The sequence below is a fragment of the Engraulis encrasicolus genome, chromosome 21 (assembly GCF_034702125.1).
Source record: "Engraulis encrasicolus isolate BLACKSEA-1 chromosome 21, IST_EnEncr_1.0, whole genome shotgun sequence".
Classification (NCBI taxonomy): Eukaryota; Metazoa; Chordata; class Actinopteri; order Clupeiformes; family Engraulidae; genus Engraulis; species Engraulis encrasicolus.
In genome coordinates this window covers 13,530,625-13,537,189 of record NC_085877.1, presented here as the reverse complement: position 1 = coordinate 13,537,189, position 6,565 = coordinate 13,530,625, and positions in this window count along the sequence as shown.

Below are 6,565 nucleotides of genomic sequence, written 5' to 3'. Positions count from 1 at the left end.
TTGAATATTTTTGTCAGTTTTGTGACTGAATTGCTTTTAAAAATGGATGTGAACTTTTGGATTAGAGACACAACAGTTAGGCCTATTCTGTGTTTATTTAATGAATGGTCGGGCGCCGTCAATGAAACAAAGAGGATTGAAGAGGGTGGTCTGGCCAGAATAATTACACACTCGTTTTTCTTGGAGGTTTTTATGTGCATGAATTAAAAACCCTGCATATTCAGTCCTCATAAGTCTGCAGTCTTGTTGTGTTGCAAGCACGCATGAGTCTGCAAACTACCATATTTAGGTCCAGTGAGAAATTAAGTCACAAATCCATAAGCACTGAGGTCTGAGAGGAATAACTGAGGACACGGGCAGTCAAGAAGAAAATCACATAGCCTTCTCTTGCATTCATTTGCCATATTAAGACCTCAGCAGGTGAATGCTAAAATTGTACTTACCACCAGTATAGCCACAATATTGGACTGTTATCCAACAGCATTATAATTTCTTTACACAAACTGGCCCTTGTTACAAATTAATTGTAAAAAGTCCTGATGTACACTGTTAAAAAGTGATGCACATAATGCTTTTAAATTTAAAATGTGGTAAATGGATGTTTCTGCATTGGTTGTGTTATCTTGTGCTGAGCCTTATTATCACCAAAATTGTAATGACAATGTTTTAATCTGTCACCTAAAACTGTCTGTAATGTCATAAGAACATTAGGATGCAGTTAATCTTATTCAGCTGTGGATGTGAGTGTGTCTTGAGATACTGTATATCATGACTTCTACGAGTTAAGTTAAAACAATGTTAAGTGCTCCGTTGTACTTTCAACATGCCCGATGCGTCATGTCTAACAATAATACACACCTGGTTTCATTCCAGCCACTCCGCTTTTCACTTAATGAAAGCTGCATACGGCAAACAAAACATTGTTTTTGTGTTTTTACATTCTCCACCATACCAATTTCCCCCTCTCTAATTAAAGTCTATCATTTCACTCCATTATAGCCATCCAATTCACTTCCACATTAAAATGTCTATCCTGACTCATTTGAAAACAGCATATTCAATTACAGGATGTTTGTTTTTGTGAGGGAGCCGTGGGTCAACCAGTGCTTCTTGGTGATAAAACATTAATTATGAATTATCGGCATGTGCAATGATTATTGAATATGTCTGAGGTAATTATCGTTGTGACATAAATGTCGGATAATGAACAAAAAGCAATTGCAGCCGCAAGTGTATTCATCCAGACATTAAAAAAACAATGAAGGGAGTCTCTTGTCCTCCTATCATCCTTGACAAAGACATTAAACAATAGGCCTAATTTAAAATACACTTAAAATCATTTAATCATTATATAAATCACTACATACTATTGTAACACTTTACTTGACACCGACATCTTATGCATGACATGACAGTGTCAAGACTTCATGGACGAGTCATCAACATTATGTCAATGTCATAAGCGCTTTTCATGAAAAGTTGACATTGTATGGGTTGCCTTTACCACAATTGAATGTCACTTAACGGTCATAAAATGTTTATGGCATTGCTATAAAGGTTATGACATGTCCATCATGATACTGTTATGACACTGTCATGTATGATGCCGGTGCCAAGTGAATTCCTAACTTGAAGTGTTAACTTGAATCTTGAATGAATCTTGCATAGGTCTATGCGGGTGCAGGTACTGGTATGTTTGCTGTTAGCGTCCACATATGTATGCGTGTCAGTATGAGAGTGCCAATCTACACAAATCAGTGTATACTTGTGCAGAACACAACCAAACACATCGAGATTGGTTTGCATACCAGTAAATTGCATACACAAGCATACAGTATAATAAAAGGAGGGAATGACCGTTACATTGTTCATCGTCACTACAGACAGAAACATTAAACGTTGAGAAATATTTATGTATAGGTAGGTAGTCTATGTAAAATAAATAATTCCAATTCATTGTACAGTATGTGTGAAAATGACTTAATCTGCATGTGTTCATATTTGAGTGTGTCATACATGTCTGTATGTCTGTATGCATCTGCATCCAATTTACACATCTTTATATCAAGGGGGTTGTTCGTGTATGAGTAGCTTATGCATCGTTACATTTGTATCTGTTCAATGTGTGCATGGGTGAGGGCAAATCTGTGTCAGTAAATGTTTATTAAATATGTAGGCTATATTCATGTCTGTGAATGTGAACCCAATGTGTCTTTTCGCGTGAACCAGCTGAGTGTTTGTTCTAACCCAATTTGTGTCTGTGTGCCTGTGTGGTTGTGTTTAGTAGTTCTGGTCACTTTTAAATGTACCCATGCATATTGCAAATGTATCCAAATCCAAATAAAGCCAACACAATGTAGTCCTCATTAATAACATGAATGTTAATTATAATCAGTTCTGCGCAAGCATATGGATCTCATAGAATGAATCAAACTGTCTGTCTGTAAGGAGTGCACCTGTAATCATCTGATTAAAGTCTGTAAATCAGACATAGGCTATTACTTAAAGCAGAATTCCTGCAAATGTTATCATGTGATTGTATTGCTCACTACTTGATAGTGCTTCTTTTTGTTGTTGTTCAGCCAATTGGCCAAGATCCTGTCCATTCTATGTTTTGGTTATGGTCTTTGGTCATTAACACATTGACGCCAAAGGCACCTGCAAAAAAAGGGTGCTGAATGCCTGACCCTTCTTAAGAAAAGCTGCCCTCAGCCTATAAAAACCTAAATATCTCTGCTTCTGAAGCATATAAAAATGTGCACTAAGTTGCATTTAAACGCTAAGACCCTCATCTTTCATTGGAATGTGTTCATTCATCTCAAACAAACTGAGATTTTTAATAAAGTTGTCTCAAATCTCATGAGCCTGAATGTTGCGTAATGCCGCTCCAGGCGCCAGGGCCAATGTTGCGCAACGCAACATCAGGCATCAATGGGTTAAGCCATCTTAACATACCCAAAATATCAGCCCAAAAATTATGCATCATGAACAGACATTTTACAACACAGCAACAACATTTGGAGAATGTTAAATGTTTTTTATGTAAGCCATGCCCTCATTAGAATGACCAGCATCTCAGAAAGGACTGAACAAAAACATACTGCATCGTAGGGCACTGGCAAAACAAGGGCCAGACTTCTCCTTTAACATAATAACATCAAGAGATGTTGCAGACTTCCCGAAATAGGGAAGGTCATACTTCATTTAAACTTTATTTACCTAGGAGAGTCCTGGTCAAAATGGCGGAAAACAAATAGGCTATACTTTACAGTGGCTGTTGACACTAACACATCAGTGCCTGAGGTAAAGCTATGAACTTGTAAATTCAGAACTCCCCTCCGTGCTCTTTTGATTGTCAGCCTTTTTTATTCTAGTAACAACCAGAAGTATGTTGAACCGGCCTACCACATTTTGATCGAAGATTGCATAGTGTTCATAGTGAAGTAGTAACAGGCTCACTACTGCACAGTCAGACAGGAGATTTGGGTGATTTTTAAGCTTTAACCATGTGTTTCGTATAGTGTGTGGGCAGCGTGTGCTTGACAGAATAATCATGCTAATTTCGTGGTGAGCATAGCATGAATGAATGTGAGTCTTACCAGCGCAGACAGAAACCTCAACCATTAGCATAGACTACAGGTATGTCGACTCGACACCCACAGTCCGAGGGCGGACTGCTAGCTGTCCGACCACAGACCTACTTAGACACCTACTTTACAATAGGCCTACCTCTATCACCTACTACAAATCTATCATTATACAAATGAAAGTGCAATGCAATCCAATACTCAAGTTATCTTATCTGTAGGACTCATTTTAAAAACGACCCTGCTTTTCTTAACCCATTTCCAAATTCAATTAAAACAATGTGAGGGTGCGTATGGGCTACTGATGGTACCACACTGAATGGCCTCTGAATTTACAGTATATTTCCATGAATCCAGCTTTATATTGGACTTAAAGACACAATGAGAGAGAGAGAGAGAGAGAGAGAGAGAGAGAGAGAGAGAGAGAGAGAGAGAGAGAGAGAGAGAGAGAGAGAGAGAGAGAGAGAGAGAAAGAAAAAGAGAGAGAGAGAGATGGTGTGACACAAGCAAAGTAAGAGAGAGGAAAAGTTGGGGACTGGGAGTGTGGAGGAGGTTGTCTGCCTGCGTTTCTGGTTTTCTGTCAGGCGACATAGAGACACGAAAAAGCGACAACACAGAACACGGGTGGGGGAAGGCAGCAGAGGTTTTTTTGGACTTTTTTGTTGTCTCGGTGCCTTTAATCACTCATGTTTTTTTGTGCCAAACCAATCTGTGTGCAAGACTGTGCCGCTGCCGCCGCCACTTCTGTGGAAAAACAAACAATAAACGAGGCGACCGTCTGTCACGCTCCACGACAGGCTTTGGCAAAATGGGGGAGAAAAACATCAGCAGGATGTGAAATTCATGACTAGTCATGGAAATTGGCTCTGGTTGATTACATAGCCAAATCCCCCCTTCGAGTTCCTGGTAAACTGTGGAACCGTAAATGAAAAACAAGAAAAAATCAAGTAAGCATGCAGGGGATGTAATATCCACAAACACTTCCAACTGAGTAGTCAGTGATCACTGCTCATCTGACTGGGCGGATAAGCCATTATTAGCAGTAAGCGACAAGTTTGCTTCTCAGACACAGAAAAATTAAGGTGTCAAGGGAGCAGAGTTGAAAGCAACTAGCGACTGGCTCGGGGGTCCAATAAGATATCAAATTTCTTAGAACTAGACACCTTTGACTACGACGACCCGCATGAATGATAATCCTGTCAAAGACAGAAAAATAGGAGATTTTAAAAAGCCTGCTATAACTACATCAGGGCAGTGTGACACAGCAATCTGGGCCCTATAACTTAGCCGTCTTGGTGGGTCCGTCTTGTTGCTTATTTCTCATGCATCTTTTATTGTTTTTTGTTCATATGGATGACCCCTTCTTCATTTCACTAAATGTAAATTGTATCATATGGCAAATGACAGCACTTGACTTGACTTGGCATCTGACTAGCTTGGGCCCTGTTGTGTCGGTGGTACTGTTTGTCGCCTTGTTCGATGTCCATTAGAACATTCTGTTCTCTATTTGGACGGGCCTTGTTGGGTTGAAGCGCCATATATTATTGCAAGAAAGATCACATGAATGAACAAAACAATTCTTAAAACTAAAATTTACTGAACTATGTGAAAGCAGTTTTGGCCCACTGGTCTGTGGACACCTCGTTCTTTCTTTGTTGCACTAAGGGGTTAAGCACCTCTTCACTATCTTGTAGAGCAGGGATGCACAACTGGAGGCCTGGGGGCCACATGCGGCCCACCTCCTCACTTAGTGTGGCTCTTAGATAAGACATCATTTGCAAAAAAAAGGCCCAGTTTTTTTTTTAAACCATCAATCCATTGTAATTATACTGTTGGCCAACGGGGAACACTCCTATACCTTCCAAACAATATTGACAGTCAGTGAGCAACCAACTGTCCCTCAAACTGCAGAGAAATCTGTGGATATGTGGCCCTCCAATTGTGGCTATGAAAAATTGGGCCATTCTTATCATGACAGTTGCCCATTCCTGTTTTAGAGCAAGCGTCACGCAAGTGATTCTCGCGAGCACCAGGTAGCCCTACAGGAGCTTCTGAGATGCCAAAGTATAACTATGACAAGGTTTTAGTCCCAGTTTATGTTTTCATTGTTTTAAATGTCAGATTATTCATAGCCTATGAACCATATTTTTTTTAGGTCTATAACCTATAAGCAAACAATCATCCTTCAATTATAGTGTGATTTAAAAAGAATGTCAAGACATCAGTAGATGATTTTGACTAAACAAGTTGCCTTTGTTGCCACTGGGTAACTACGCCGGCGAGCCAGGTTCGATTCCGGCCTGGGCCATTTGCTCATCCCTCCCCATCTCTCTCTCCCCACTCATTTCCTGTCTCTCCTCCACTGTCCTGTCAGAAATAAAGGCAAAAAAGCCCTTAAAAAAACATATTTTTAAGAAGTAGCCTTTGGGTAGCTGGGCCCTAGCCCTCAAGAGCCCTCAGGTAGCCCTAGCCCTCAGAAACAGAAAGGTTGGAGACCCCTGCTTAAAAGTGTAGCTTAAGCTGCATCCTGCATGATACACTGTAAAACATTGCAAGTCAGTTAAATGAAAAAAGTAAGTTGCCCTGCTGCCTGATGTTTGTAAGTTAACACAACTCGAGGCTTAACTCAAGGCTTTCTCAATTTCTACAAGCGTAAGGCAGCAGGGCAACTAGTTTTTTTTACATTTAACTGGCTGAAATGTTTCACAGTGCACTGCTGATTCCACAAACACCCAAAACCCAGACACTACAAAGGCTATGGCAAATCTAGTTTACTGGTCTTAGCTAATTTCTATCAACTAAAGTTGATAAGAGTATGCAGGCAGACTTTCAGACAGTCCTTTCTGAGGCGTGTGGTATGCAGATTTGGATGGAGTGGTCAGCAAAATTAACACCAACAGCATCTAATATGCACCTCAGATATTTATATAGCCTACCTCTGCAAATTATTTCAGTGGTTACAAACCGACAAGATAGGT